Source organism: Aythya marila (genome assembly GCF_965140915.1).
Source record: "Aythya marila genome assembly, chromosome: 9".
NCBI lineage: Eukaryota > Metazoa > Chordata > Aves > Anseriformes > Anatidae > Aythya > Aythya marila.
In genome coordinates, this window is record NC_139050.1 from 2,905,453 (window position 1) to 2,921,381 (window position 15,929).

Genomic DNA, 15,929 nt, shown 5'->3' on the forward strand with positions numbered 1-15,929 from the left:
CCCTGCAGAGCCATACCTGAAAGAAAGTTTTGGAGGAGATTGAAATAAACGCTGCTTCTGAAACCATTAAAGGCATTGGTGATTTAAGAAATCCTGGCACAAGAGAAACCAAGAGGAGCATACAAAATACAAAACACAGGTCATTTGGAACAGCAGCTTAGCTTCAGTTTCCCACCTCTCCCTACATTTAATTTCTGCATTGCCAACCTAAGGGTTCCCTCACCCCTCGATGGTAGGTTCTCTGTCTTCATTTAGAAGAATTCTAAATTCTAAATTCTTCTATTCCCATTCTTCATTTAGATCTTCTATGTGCATTTTTTTCTCAACCATAGTAGTTACTCTGAGAGCACAGCTAAGCTTTTTTTTTTTTTTTTTTTTTTTTTTTTTTTTAAGAACACTGCGCTGTTATTTAAGGATTTGTTGCTTGCTTGTTTATTTTCCACGTCAGTATCTCATTTATCCGCGATGCAGCTTCGCAGCGTTAGTCTGCTTCCAGGTGACGGAATCACAGACGCACACAAACTTTTCCCGGCTGCCAAGCCTCTGGGGGCATATTCCCCCCTCTCAGCCCCCCCCCGGTGCCTACCCAGCCCCCTTACCGTGGGCTCAGGACGCCGCGGGCAGCCCCCAGCCCCCAGCCCCGGCTCCCCTCCCGCACGGGCGCTCCCGGGAACGGGGGGGAGCCGCCCCCGGGCCGGGCGGCAGCGCCGCCATCTTGGGACGCCGGCAGGCGGTGCCCATGGCAACCAGGAAGAGGCGGACGGCACGCGGGGTCACCGCCGGCCCGGCCCCCTCTTAAAGGCGCAGGCCCACCCCCGCCGCCGCGCCCGCCCGGGGTCCCGTCCGCCTTCCCCCCCCCCCCCGCCACACCGCGCCGCGCTCCCCCCGCCGCCCCCCGCCCGCCCTCACCGCCCCCCGCCGCGAGGGGAGGCCCCGAGCGGGCCGCGGGGCGCCGACCCCGGCGGAGGGATACGCCTGGCCGAACGGCGGCGCGCAGGCGGCGGGCCCCGCACGCACACGGGAGCCGCGGGGGCTGCGCGGGGGGCGGCGGCGGCGGCGGCGGCCGGGGCCGGGCGTGGAGCGCCCGCAGGGCCTGAGGGGGGGGGCGCGCGGAGCCCCGGCGCTGGGAGAAAGTAGTCCCCCGGGCCGCCCCCCCCCGCCCCCCCCCGCGCCGCTGGAAGGGGTTCGGCGGAGCCGGCGGAGGCGGCGCCGCTCGGTGCTGCGGCTTCAGCTGATAATTGAAGGGAGGAAGGCGGCTGCCGCCGGGAGGAGGGGAGGCGCGGAGCGTCTGCGGAGGCCGCACCGGGACAAACTAGGTACCCGCCGCCGGCCGTTGGGGGGGGCTCCGGGGCTCCCCCCGGGCCCCTTGTGTCGTCCCCGGCGTTCCGCCAGCCGGGGGGGGTGGGGGGTGGCGGCGCGGCGCCATCCCGGGGCATTGTTGTGGGCTGGGGGGGCGCGGGGCCTCCGCCGGGGTGAGTGGGGAACGGGGCGGGGGGGGGCGTTGGGGGTCGGGGGTTGGAGGGGGGGGGGCCGGGGAGGGGAGCGGGGCCTCAGAGCGGCCGGGCGCTGCGTGCCCCCCGCTGCGGGGCCGGCACGGCTCGGCCGGGTGTGCGGGGGGGGAGCGAGGCCTCCCCGGGGCCCCCCGGAGGCCGCAGGGGGCTGCCCTCCCCCCCCCCCCTCGATCCGCTGCCCTTCCGCCTCCGCGGCCTCTCCCTCAGGGCTGCCCTTTCTTTTTTTTTTTTTTTTTCTTTTTTTTTTTTTTTTTCTTCCCCTCTTTCCTTATTTTGCGCATCGAATATCTCAGAGAGAGAGGAAAAAAAAAAAAAAACCAACAAAACCACCAGCAGCAGCTCTTATTTCCTTCCCCTCCCCTCCCGGCTGGCTAAAAATGCTAAATAATGGCCCGGCGTCCATATTCCACGGGCTTTCGTGGTGGGGGGGATGGAGGGAGGAGGAGGAGGGCGGTGGGCAGGGAATGGAGGCGCTCGTCGGGCTGGAGCCCAGCGCCGGCCGCCTGGCAGGGCCATTATGTGCTCTCCTTTTCTTCCCGCAGCTCGCGCTTCGGAGCCGCTGGGTTATTTTGTTTTATTTTTATATTTTTTTTCTCGCTTTCGGTCGCGAAGCGAGCTGCCGGCTCCTCGCCTTCTCTTGCATAACGCCTCGCACTCGGCAGCTCCGGGCCCGGCCTCCCCCGGCCCGGCCTCCTCCTGCCCCCGGCCCGGGGGGGCGCTGGGGGCTGCCGGGCCCCGCCGGGCTGGCAGCGACCCCGGCCGTGTGCTGCGGGAGCCCCGCAGGCCCGTCTTCCTGCTGCTGCTGCTGCTCAACTTTTTTATTGTTCCCCCTTCCTGCCCCCCCACCTCCCCTCCTCCCTCCTCCAGCGCTGCCTTTCTCCACACTCGGGGGGTTTTCAGGGCCCGGGAGCCCGAAAGTCTGGCCCGCGAGCTGGAAAATAATGGGGGGAAGAATGGAAAGTTGTGTCAAGGGCTTTGGGGGAAAAACATCGACGTATCGAACAAAGGTCCTGCCTGTGCTGGAGAGAGAGGCCTGCGTGTGAGGCCTGATTGTGTCGCATTTACACACGGGGAAGAAACGAGTGCTTGGTACCGGCCTAAATTTATTCTGTAACTCTGGCGTGCTGCTTGGAAAGGCTTTCAGAGTCCGTGCAGTGTGTTTTCAGGGTGGTTTGATTATGCGTGGCGATCTAATAATAATTTGAAATATTTGTTTTTTTTCCAGAAGACTGCTTAGTGTCTTTTTTTCCTACTTTGTTCAGCGGAAATAATATTGATCCAGGTGTTGAAACACCACAACGCAAAAGTTGACTCAAACGGGATAACTTCCCCAGTTTGTGTGCTGTGTATTACCAGTATTGAGCTTCCTGGTGCTTTAAAGGCTGGCAGAAAGAGGAGTTAATTAGTTACCACCTGACAAATATGAAGTACATCCTTCATAATTGGGAAGAAGAGGTATTCTAATGATTTAAATTTAAATTAATTTTGCAAGCTTTTCGTAGGAGAACTGTCACTGTGGATGTGCTTTCTTTAAAAGAAAGACTTGAGATGCAAGTGTTGCAGTGATTGCTTCTGTTTATCTCTGCTCTATTCTCTTTGCAGTTCTCTCTCTTCCCCCCACCCCAACACTGTAAATTTAACCCTGGGGTGGTTTTTTTTTTTTTGGTGTTTAGTTTCCCCTCAAACATATTTGAGAGTTTTTTTTTCATTGTGGTTAAAAAAATATATTTTTTTAATATTTGCATATACAAATATAATCAACATGAAGGCAGTACTTGGAAAACAACTGTATACCTTTTTCTTGCTTGGTAGCCTATCTAATAAATATTGGCAGGGGTTACATATATTCATGAAAATATTAGTATTTCAGTTTCTGCAGCTAATATTTTAACACTAAACTAAGATGCTTAAAAGCAGGGTTCTGGTGAGTAAATACTGTAAATAACACTTCTAGTAGTTCTTACAAGCATACACGTCTTCAACTTGTCACAGTTTCTACATTTGTAAAATGTAGCTTATTGTGTGTGGTTCAGCTGTGTATATAGAGTAGCTTTCTGGTTTTGATCTTAATGGAAGGCTTTATCTAAAGCATTTGTTGTTCAATGTCTCTTGCGTTAGAAATATAGGTTGTCTGATTTTTCTTTCACTCCTAGGATTTATAAAAAATGCTGGGAGTAAGCTTGTCTTGATGATTTTTGAGTCGGCATGTTCTCCAGTCTCCAGATGGCTCCATAGGTAGGAGTCTAAACAGGCCTTAGTGTTAGTAGGGAAACTGTAGGTCATCCACGGTGTGGCATTACTGCTTATTAATACAGCAGATCTACTTCAGCAGGAGTGCTGCTGTGTTGAGTAAGAGGCTTAGGAAAATGGAGTCTTTTTGTGTCCTGCAAAAGTTCTTCTGGCCAGTGACCGGTAGGGAAATAACCTGTATCTTCCCAGTAAATGGCTGATGGCAGCTGTCATTCTCGATCAGGAGAGATGCGCAAGTTCATTTTCTTTGTTTTTCTTTTTATATTGTATTTTGACTGTCTTCAAACCCAAGATGGAATGATTTTATAAGAACAAGTCCTCACCATGATTTTCTTCTATGTTTACAAAATCTGAAGCCCAAAACTATGGGCCACAAGGACTCTGCATTGCTAGTATAGCATTTTCTTAGCGACCTAATATAGTTGACTTTAACTCATCACGGCTTGGTGCATGAAATTTTCTTGAGTCTTTAAGATTACTGATAAGTAGTTATTTACTTTGAGACAATCCAGTAAGATAACCTGACTAAATCCTTTTTGTTGCTCAGCAGTGAAGCTGAAGCCTGAGCAGGAAAACTGTTTGACTAACCTGCATGTTTGTACTTATTTTTCAGTGTAAGTGAAGCTCAGAACTATCTGTGTTAGTTCTTTAGGGTAAGCTACTTTTTCTAACTAGCTAATTAGTAAGCAGCAAGTAGAACACTTCTGGTCACAGGTCTGTCCTCTGTCACACGATACTAAATTACTGTGACAATGTATAATCAAATCCCAGAGTTGTTCAATGTGGTATGCTGTCCTGTTGTCAAAAACTTGGACCTGGAATATTGCTGGGATCTTCCATTGGCCGGTCTGATGATCTATGTCCTGTTAATCACCTGTAAAATTAGTAACACTCCCTATAAAGCACTTTGTGGACTCTATGACAAATTCATAGTCTTGGAAACTTCTCATCAGGCTGTCACCGCCCAATTCAGTACTGACTGTGAAGGTAGTAATACGTCTGAATTTCTTGGCAGTAGGATAACAGGCTACCTTTGGGTCAGTGGATTTACTTTCCCAAAGTAGTAATGTTTACTGTGAAATTGATCTTAATACTTTAATCTATGCACAGTATCAGAACAGGCTTATGGCAGTATATGAACCAATTTCTTAGAGTGCTTCCATGGTAAAGTTTTAATTTAGGCCATGAGCCTGGTTACTGGAATACAAAGTCACATTAACTCTTTCCTCATGAATTTTTTTTTTCAATGTACGTGAAATAATGTCTCTCAAGGAGCTAAACCATCTTCATGCTTCTCACTGGTAATCGAGCATCTGAATGTGACCAAATACATGTAGCTGTTTGGTTCAGGATGTCTTTTAAACAAAGTAATTGCACACAAAACATGAAGTCAGTGATCTTGTATGAGCAGGAGATTTCTAGCTGCATGTGATACCAAGTCAGTGTGAAAAACAACCTAAATCAACTAGCAGCCATTGGGTGCTTTCAAAGTCTGGTGATGGTTACTTTACTGTGGAGGTTAGTTTTGAGGAGCAATTGTTCTCCAAATCCTGCCATGTGAGAAAATCTTTCTCATCAAGTTGGTAGAATCTAGCTGTGTAAATACACAATCATGTTCCCCTTTAATTCTGTCTGGCAGCCAGGGTTTGAGCGCACACAGCTGATCTGTTTACTCGCACTGTCTGTAAAAAGGCTTGTCTTGTAATGTACTGGCTGTTGCCAGTCTTACTTGACTCACAAACATACTCGGTACAAATGTGGCAGAAAACTGCTGTGTATGAGAGTAACAGTCTACTTTCAAAGTGAAGACTTGCGTAGGAAAAACTGGAAAAGTTAGGTGTGTATCAACAAGGTGTTCATCAGGGATCTAGTACTGTCTGTGGTTTTCAAGCCATACTTGCCTTCAGCTGATCAAAGAAAGCCTTTCTTGCCATTGTTCATAGAAAAAGCAAGTTTAGAAAGGACTTCTGGAGGTCACTTGGTCCTGCTCCTGCTTGGCCTTTTCTGCTTTTGAATAAATAGGCTTTAATTGATTAGCAAACTGATAAAATTACACCATCTTCTTGAGTGATAAAAAAGGGAAGGAAAAAAAAAAAGAGGTGGATTCTGGAAGGCTTCCATGATGTGTAGCAGTATGGTGCTGTGTCACAGAAGGGGGGTGAAAAATCATGAATTTTTCAGTGTTTTCTGAATGAATTGGTCAGCTTTGTGATGCTGGCTGCCATGAAGTGCATGATAAGCTGCCAAGATTTGACCTTCTTAAAAGGTATGAAGGGACTGAGTCATCTCCTGGAATGTGAACCTTGTGTTGTAGGGAGCAATTTGGTATTTCAAAATGGAAGCTGAGCTCCCTGCTATTTGTACTCCTTGAACAAGAGGGCTTTCTTTAAGCTCTGAGAAGCAAGGTATATTTTGTGTTTTTTTTTCTCCATTCAGAATAACTTGTTATTGACCACCATTACTTTATTGCCTAACATCCAAGTAAGTAAACTTAGTGTAAAGAAAGGCGAATACTTGTTAGGCTTTTGTAAAAGTGGAAGGTTCAAAGATACTGTTTCCTGATGTGCATGTATTATTTGGAGGCAAGGGTGTTAAACTTCTAGATGGCTGACTAGTTATGAGGCAGGCATTACTGTGTATCTCTTTTAGGTTTGTGGCTGACTACTGTGCTGTTTTGAAAAAGTGGTTAATATTGTTGTTAAAGCAGAGCAGTAATTGTAATGGAGAGTTTGTACTTTGCACCTCACAGTTAGTTACTAAATGTAAAACCATTAGGAAAAAATAGGCCTCGGATAAAATTTCCTAGGTAATCTAGTACATACGTCTGCTCCAGGGTAACTAGGTCTAGCCTTTTGCTATCTTTGCTCTTTAGAAATCATGCGTGCTTGTACTGTTCTTCTTTCTCTGTGTCTTACTTGCTTCCCTGTGAGCTTGTTATGGCTTGTCTTATCTATCTGAATATATGATATGAGAAGGTGTCTCTGTGCCATGGGCTTCCATGTGATTTAACTCTGGTCTTCACCTCCTCTCTTAGTCTAAGGCTGGTTAAATATAAAAGCACAGGTGAAGGAATGTGCAAATCAAAAATACGTATGTAGTATCTTTTTAGTTGAGAATGGATCTTTTTTAGGAGCAATGTAGGTGTTGCAGTTTTGCCCCCACTGCCTCTACCACCGCACATCAGGGACTTGCATTAATTGATGCTGGAATAATGAACACTTACTCAAACTCCTGGAGTTAGTGAGGCCTGCTGCCTTCATGTCATACACACTTGTAGCATATGACTGTGGTAGACGTCTACTTTTGGATCAAATAACAATGTAAGATGCAGTTAACAGCAGGGCTAGAAGATGACTTTTTTTTTCCATGTTTGTGTTTCCAAATCCCTTCTGTAATTAAACTTATTCAGTGTGAAGGGTGTCCTTTCCTGGTCTTAGGAAGGTGTGTGCACTGCAACTGAGCCTTCTGAACACAGCTGAAGTGGGGCAATGCACTTAAAGAGAACTCATGAAGAAATAGGCTGTCTGCTGAGTATAGGCTTGGAGCTCAGCCTTACGGAATGAATTTTCTCTTCCTCTTTATTTTGACAATAAGCTCAGTTATAATCAAGATACTGAGTGGGAGCCATGATTTCTGATTAGGACTTCTTATCTGACCTTCACAGCTCTTCCAGGTATAGCAATGTGATGAACTCATCCATCCTGAGTGGTGGGGGAGAGGTGGGAAGCCACCAGCTTGAACGGGGGGCCTGCAGGCAGTTGTAGTCTGCGTGGCTGAGCTGGAGTGAACGGTACCCAAAAAGATGTTGCATAGCTAGGTTTCAGGCCTTTGTTTTGACTGCTGGTGTTACTTAAATCGATTCAAGCGACAAAAAGGGCATAAATTTTATTGCTGTACGTTGAAATGCAACCTGAAGTTAAATCAGAACTTGAGGGGAGGCTGCCACTTTCACTGACTGTCACTGAAAGGAAGCGGTGGAAGCTGCGTGGCCTTGGCAAAACTTCAGTCAGGATTCCAAGTGTCAAAAGCAGTGCTTTACAGATGACCCATGTTCTGTCTTGTGCGCGTTTGTTTAATGAGCGTGCATGTTGCCATTTCTTACCGTGGTGGTTTCCAGCAGATAGTCAGCTTTCTGCAGTAAAGTAGTAGCAATAAGAATGAAGGCTGCTATTATACCGTAAGGTTATGGATAAGGACTAAAGGCATCAGTTCTGTTCCCTTCCTCTCTTACCAAAAGCTTGGCAGAAGAACAAATAAAATTCTTTCCCCCCCAAAAAAAAAAAGATAGCAAGTATGCTTTCTTCAGATCTCTTGTATGGCAACTCTAAAGTTGAAATAGTACTGCTGCATCCTCCCTAGTTCTCGTTTACCTCAATTATTTGTAGACTCATAGCTCAGTGTAGGTCCCAGCCACGTTTTATACTAGGCTATTGACAGAAGACGCCAGCTCAAAACTTTCATCAACACTTCAACTACAACTGAAAGAAGCATTTTTAAGAGAAATACCATTGTATGGCTTGATCTGGAAATTGCAATGCTTGATTGAGAGAATGGAAATAGAGTTCTCTTCAGGTTAACTGTGAAGGGCAGAGATGAATGTTGTGGAATTCAGTATGTGAAGGAATGCCCCATTAAATGCCTTTCATTCATGTTTAAACACTTGAGCACTATGGTCAAAGTAGGAAAAAAAAAACCCTCTTACTATTTTTTAATAGCACAGGGATTCTTAACATACTGCTGAAACCAAGCTGGAGCCGGAACAGAATGGGCACTGAAGGCTCTGCCTTGGCTGTGTGCAGATGTGTTCAAGTAAGCTAGACTCAGAGAAGTATAAATTTGGAAATACGAAGTAAACACAACTTCAGTAATGAGTTACTTCTTGAGAGCACACTTAGAATTAATGTTGCCGTTGCCTTTGAGACTTCACTGAAGTGACAATCAGTAATTTCAGTCTGTGTCAAAATACCCTACAGTGAACATATTTGTTGCTATATAGCTTCCAGAGGTGGTTTGTAGTAACGTACGTTGCCTGGGTACGTCAGGCTTTCCTCTGTGATAGACTTGGTCAAAAGCTGCTCAAACTACTTGTGTAGCTTTAAAGGTAAATTCCTGTTAGGTAACTGAACCCAGTGGATAAATTTAATGTAGCTGCATCATCTACTTTTCCAAACTCTACTCTGTGTATTTTGTTCAGGTAAGGTCGGGGTTTCTATCACATTGGGATCTTTACAAATTCTAACCATGATTCCTGCTGGCAGCATCTGCAGTGTCACCAGAACCACTCCATCCATTCCCTCCACTTGTTCTTAGTAGTTTGGTTGTCCTAAGCTCGCCTGGCTTCTGTCTGCACTGTTTCCTTGTTGCTTTTTTTTTTTTTTTGTTTCATTCCCACTTAAAGCTACTGGAAACCCTGTTAGATATCACATGTACTACTAATGCAAGTGAATTTATTCTTACTGTAGCAGTGTTGGAGTATTTTTAAAAAGTTATTCAGAAGTAAGCCCAGTGGGTTGCTACGCGTCACAAAATTGTTGAATGTGTCTGACAGTTGTTGTCATCTAAAAGCTATTCCCCTTCAACTAAGAAATGGTTTCTTCCTAACAGACTTTTAGATTTGTGTTGGTTTCCTTTAACAAAATCCCAACAGGCTCTTTGGAAAGCCAGTGCAGTAAGATGGCAAATCAAAACTAGGTAGCAGGTGATACTGGAAATTGCTCTATCAGCAGAGTTAAGGTGATATTTTGTCCGTCTTTGTTTTGTAACCCATTCTGAAATAAGTTGTCTTAAATGTTTAATAACTCCATTGCAAAATCTGTGTTAACCTCTCCTAGTGCTCCCATGTTTTAGTCTGCTAGTTCTACAAGGAGCTCTTGCCAAAAAAAAAAAAGTGTAGTTGGTTTGGTTTTCTGAATGTATCAACTTCTGGCACTATTCCGACCCCACCCCTCCCTACATCTGGGAGATATCAAACTTGAACATATGGGCACAGAGTGACACAGCAAGAGGAGGATCGAGCTGGATAAACAACCTCTGCATAGAATAACCCTATCCAAGAGTGTGGAGTATGGTTTGTGGCTTTTTTATTTTAAATCCTAGAAGTCCCTGCTTATAGTGCAGTAAGTTGCTTTGTGGAGAGCTATCTTCTGCCTGCTCCCACCCGAGCAGGAGGTGTGGGTACAAGTTCTCTTCCCTTAGTTGCCACCAAGCTTATTCTTGGTAGGACCATGGGACGGCAAGGAAAACTTCAAACTGCAGACAGTAAAGGCGTGCTTCTTCCCACTGTCATCTCTGACCTCTTCACTGCTTGCCCCAAGTGTCTCAGTCCCGAGCAGCACTAGCATCTCCTTTCTGTTGGTTGGCCTACAGAACTTGGCATTCGTAAGCTGCATGTCAGGACAGTGAAGTACTGCTGCCTAGGAATAAGCTTAGTAAGGGACTTCTTAATGTCAAAAGTGTAATCTGCTAACGCTGTTTGTACATCGCGTAAATCTTCAATTTGCAAGTGTCTAAAAAGCAATTAAGTGCCTGTGTTAGTTTTGTTTCTATACTTTTTTAATTCTTCAGTCCTCCTGAAAGATTCTTTTGGCATGCCTTTTATTGAATTTAACTATTGTGCAGCTTCCAGCATGGAAGTTTGCATAGCTCTGTTCTGCCTGCTAACTGTTTTAGTACTGGACTCTCATTTAAAGTAACTTTCTTCTCATGGTGTCTTACCCTTGGCCCTTACAGAAGGCTTTTATAACCTTGATGTTGCCAGGCTAAATAATACAGGCTTTATTAGTCATCTCCTGTAAGAGCGTTTTTCTGTTCTTTCAACTGGAATTCCTCTCTGTTGACCAAGGCCAACTGTGACGGGATAGAGATGCCAGATAAAGGCTTTGTGCAAAAGCACTGGAGGTTCATCGGTTACTCTGTTACTGTGGATGCCAAAGTATTGTTACCTCCCCAGCCTGTCCCCAGATACACAGCATATCAGCCTGTGAGTATTGGGAGTGTGTAGTCAGTAATGCTTATTTCAGCCGACAAGGTCTTGGCTTATAGTAAAACCTCTGGTGTAGTACTTGGGTATGGGATCTCCATGCTGCTTGGTATTACTGCACTTCATTGTATTGCAGGTATCTTGTTAGAGTAGTTTACTCTTCCATAATTTTGACACGTGATTAGTATTTTAGTTGAGGGAAGAAGTGAGGGGAATTTTACAGTTTTTGATTGTTTTGGAAAAATGTTACAAGGGAACAAATCTGGCTTTAGGTAACCACATAGGTAATATGATTATGTTGAAATAAGCGTAGACTGTAACAGTTACAAAGCTTTCATCTTATTTCATGCTTTCCTTCTGTGGATAATACTCTGCTCATCATTACAAATACTTTCTGCTAAACTCATTTTGTGGTGTATTCTATTTGGATGCTACTTAAGTGAACGGCTGTTTAAATAGTTTTGGATTCAACAAAACAAATAAAGCAGTGTGTGACCTCTCTTCCCTAAGCATGGAAGTAGTAGCAAGAGTTCTCCTTCCAAAAACATCTTATTTCTGGAATTTGAAGTTACCCTGTCACTGCTGAAATAATTGTTCAAGGCTTAAGTGCATCACAAATGTAAGGTTTATTGCCTGCCTTCAGATGTTAAAAAATATTTAAGCATCCATAACTTACAGGAACTGATTTCCAGTGTCTTTCTCAGCTTTGGGCTTCCAACCGTAGTAGCAGCATATGAGTATATGGAGTCTACCTATGACAGAAGGAACTACAATGCATTAGGCAATTATTCTTTCTCTCTGTAGTCTGCTTGCTGTAACAGACAGCTTTGGAACTGACAGGGGTGCAAAGCCGTAGTTTGATTGTCCTCATCAAAGAACACTTGGCCTCTTGCTAAACTCTGGTTCGGTGAGAATGTGTCTGCTGCTTTCACAGAGTAAACAAATACAATTTCATGCTGCTAATGATGTAGAGAAGGAAGGTAAGGGGAGGTAAGCTGTCCTGCGGAAAGTATTTGAAAGAACCAGTCTTAAATCTTAGTTTCTCAGAAAAGGGGAGTGCCTATTCCTGGAAATACTGTCAGCACTAATGGGATCTCTTTTTAAAGTGGTTTGGCTTTTTCTTTTGTTTTTAAAGCTAGGGAGATGATGATTCTTCATTGTGTTTCTGGATCATTTTTGGCTGAGGGTGCTTTAAATGCCTTATTTTTAGCCTGAAATACCTTGTTGGCAGCTAAAGGCAAAAAGGAAGAGGAAAAACCAAAGGTGATGGTATGTTTAAGCATTCAGTTTATATGCCACTGACTCTGGCCATGTTGTCATAAATATTATATCCGTGCCATCAATGCTAGTAGCTCGCACAGGGTTCTCTACACTTAGCTTCCTTGAGGGAAGGTGTTTGAAAGATATTAACCTGCCACGTGTCAGTCTTGAACAATTGTGGTGAGGCATTGAAGGACCTGAACTGAACTGTGTTCAGTTTTTGGGCCCCTCGCTACAAGAAGGACATGGAGGTGCTTGAGTGGGTGCAGAGAAGGGCGACGAAGCTGGTGAGGGGCCTGGAGAACAAGTCCTACGAGGAGCGGCTGAGGGAGCTGGGCTTGTTCAGCCTGGAGAAGAGGAGGCTCAGGGGCGACCTTATCGCTCTCTATAGGTACCTCAAGGGAGGCTGTAGCGAGGTGGGGGTTGGCCTGTTCTCCCACGTGCCTGGTGACAGGACGAGGGGGAATGGGCTTAAGTTGAGCCAGGGGAGTTTTAGGTTAGATGTTAGGAAGAACTTCTTTACCGAAAGGGTTGTGAGGCATTGGAACAGGCTGCCCAGGGAAGTGGTGGAGTCACCATCCCTGGAAGTCTTTAAAAGACGTTTAGATGTAGAGCTTAGGGATATGGTTTAGTGGGGACTGTTAGTGTTAGGTCAGAGGTTGGACTCGATGATCTTGAGGTCTCTTCCAACCTAGAAATTCTGTGACCTAGCGTTTTGTGCCAACTTCCATGAATGCTGCTTGGAGATGACAAAGTGCGACAAAAAGATGCAAACTATTCAATTTCCCCTGAAACTCAGAGAGTTGGTGTTAGGTGTAGGGGCTTCCAAGCACCAGCACTGTGTGTGTGTTACACATGATCTAGCCTTTTTATAAAAACAAAAAACAAAACAAAAAAAAAAAAAAAATATCAAATGGCAAAGCTAACGCAGTCAAAAAAAAGTCCCGTGCTTACTTTAGAAGGGTTTGATCTTTTCTGCTGTTCATCATCAATGAAAGTGACAAGTGCAAGTCCAGACCTGTAGCAGCTACCAGCAGAAGCTCAACCTGCTCTAGAGTATAGCGATTTAAATGGGTACATTAAGTAGTGGTGCATCCAAAATTGAGGTAGTTGGTTGCTTGCTAATAGTATTCCAGGTTATGGCATCAGACTTGAGTTGTACCTATTCTGATGTTTGCCATGGCACTGGGGAGGGTGGGGTTGTTGGTGGCCCAGCTCTGAGGTGGAAGGAATTTCAGTTTATGTATTTGTAACTGGCTATCAGCTACGCTGCGTTATTCTTTCTACTTTCATAGATTGAGCAACCATTTGTGGTGGTGAAGTTGATCTAATTTCAGGTTGTTTCAGCAGAATTTGGAAGGTTTTATTGCTGAGAACTGGTGATATAAACTTGTACAGATGCAGTCATCTGTATTTTGACCTAGCTCCTGAAGTTTGATACACCCAATTCAGCATGAAATCAGCCTGTGCAGGCATTAGAGTGAGGCTGATAATTGTACCTTATCCCCGTACTTTCTGAGATGTTTGTGTAAGAGCAGGGGCTTGGAGTAATGACATACTCCAAGGCAGCAGCTTTGGATAAATACATGTAGTCAGAGAGCATCTTCTGTCAAGTACCTAAGACTTTCACTTAGGTTTTGGGTGAGAGGAACTGACTTAATTCTAGCTCATTAAGGTGATCATGTTCACTAAGATGTCTCCCAAGAGCTGTGGTTGGGTTTTTACCCCCCTCAGTACTGGGGTACTCTATGGAGTACAGAGTGGAGTCCTGCTGCAAAACTGCACGATGATAGCTCCAGTGCTCTAATGACTGTTCTGTTCTCTCTCTGTAGTCTGTATGGTGACTTCAGTGGTAAGTTAAGTTGTGTATGAAGAGTATTGGAAGTGGGATTCAGTGTAATCACTATTGAGCTTAGCGTTAATAAAGATATTTAAAAAAAAAAAAAACATCAATTTTTCGCTCAGTTTCTGTCATACTTGAATATGTGCAGAATGCTTATGGTGTCCTTTTAGTTAGGAAAATACCGGTTATCAAATGCACAATGCTACACTAGGTTTGAAACTTTTTTCTTAAAAAAAAAAAAAAAAAGGCACTCCCTCCACTGAAACTCTATCATGCAGCTGTTTAATGTAATGAATATTGTCATACTAGTGTATGGTGATGGCATATGCTAGCCCTGATATTTGAAACTGCAGCAGCAGGCTGTTGATGAAAAAAAATAAAATCATAAGCTTTATGCAATCCCCCTTCTTCTAACAAGTTAAAATAGATGTGCTATTAAGTAGTCTTTAATACTGCAACTTCAGTGGGCACTGTTTTCGAACTACTTCAGTTCTGTGTAAGTAGCTCATGGCTGGACTAGGCTGTTCTCAATTGCGGCACGGAGTAGCTGTGTCCCAAGACTGTTCTGCCAGGGAAGCCTTTAAATACAAAGAAAAGATACCAGTGAAGTTTAGACAGCATAGAAGGATAGATCCAAACTGAGTTCAATTAATTCAGCATCTTTGGTAGCAAATGGGTGTTGGAGATGCTGGGACTAATTACTTTGAAGACTTGAAGTGGGGAAATAAAGGTAGTAAAGATGCCATGATTACTCGAACACTTCATTGCTCCTTAATCGTATGTGGGATGTGGATGTGCATGTTGCTAGCTGAATATCTTTGATTAGCAAAACAGATGTAGGATAAGGAGAGGCTGCAGCCTGTAGGAAATAAGTAAATTTTGCTTTTAATATGATAAGATACTGTGCAGAGGGTAGGAAGAAACTGTACTTGCTTCTGGGCCTGCAGGTATTTTTCCTGTTCCTTCACAAGCCTGTCTGATTCATGTTTGTTCTTTAATCCTTCCCTGAAGTCAGTCAATTCCCTGTGTCTATTTTTTTTGTGCTCAAGTGTTGTCAGGAGGTGTTCTATCTTGCATTGTGATGAAGCAGCCCTCTTCAGCTAAATATCCTTTTGTTTGCCTTGAGTCTCCCCTGCAAGTGCATTTTATTAAATGGTGTAAAAAATAATAGTAAAGAGGAGAAGGAGGTGGAATAGTTATAAAGCTGCATGGGTGCTTTGTGGATTTTTTTTTTTGAAGAAAAAAACATCTTGCATAGAAGTTGAGAAGTGAAGCTTGCTTTTGAATTCAGTGCCATCTTAACAGTATGGGCTTTTTTCACATTTGCAAAAATCTTTCAGGTGCCTACCAAGATGGATGCATAGCTTTAGAGCCAAGTCCTTAGTCTTTGTAAACATATGATAATTAAGCCTTGTCTTCTTCCTCACCACATTTTCTTCCAGTTCTAGACAAGGTCAATACCAGTATTGTTTTTTCTTTTGGGGGTCTGGGTGGGATGGGGGTAAGTTGTAGCTTTACTTTTAAGGTATGGTGAAGTGTTAATGTAGGATAAAAGGTCACCTGTATAGGAGGCAACTGTTCAGTACTCTGATTGGGTCACAGAGCAAATTGCAAAAGCAGAGGCTTATCAAATCAGCTATTATAATATCTGACTCTGAGATAATCATCTTGGTCAAAAGATAAAACTGTAGAGGGCCTACAGTTCTGCTTATTCTTTCATAAGTATCTGGGAGCTGTGGAAAAAATTTGTTCTTCTGATCTCTGTTCTGTATTACTGACAGTCTGTGAATCTTTCCAGTACATCGGAGAGCAGGAGTTGAGCTGGAAGGTAACTAAAGAGCATTGAGCAGATTTGGGTGGCATCTACTGGATTGTCTCCTCGCTGGCAGTAAGAAGGCTTTCTTCCAACTCAGAAACACCGTCAGGAAGGTATTTGGGCTCTGGCAAACCTGACCGAGCTGTGACTCTGCATTTATAAATACTTCACTTTTTGTCAAGTACGAATCTAGTGAATTGTAAAATATAGGTGTAGTTGTGGGCCTTGTTTGGGCAAGGAAAGTGGGCAGGTAGCCTCAGAGAGTAAAGG

The 15,929-nt window shown here is 44.5% G+C and overlaps 1 protein-coding gene across 9 annotated transcripts in view; it reads left to right on the forward strand.

Moving 5' to 3' along the window:
* Positions 1-840: 840 nt before the first annotated feature.
* Positions 841-15,929, forward strand: part of TRIP12 (thyroid hormone receptor interactor 12) — a 76,755-nt gene continuing 61,666 nt past the window's right edge. For 3 of the 9 annotated variants that reach the window (XM_082767081.1, XM_082767087.1, XM_082767086.1), the window contains exon 1: positions 841-1,316. The gene's annotated coding sequence lies outside the window, so the exon portion shown is untranslated. Of the gene's footprint in view, positions 1,317-2,736; positions 2,967-9,798; positions 9,829-15,752; positions 15,773-15,929 lie in introns of those variants that run through there. The other 6 variants (XM_082767085.1, XM_082767088.1, XM_082767089.1 and 3 more) reach the window with 4 other exon arrangements.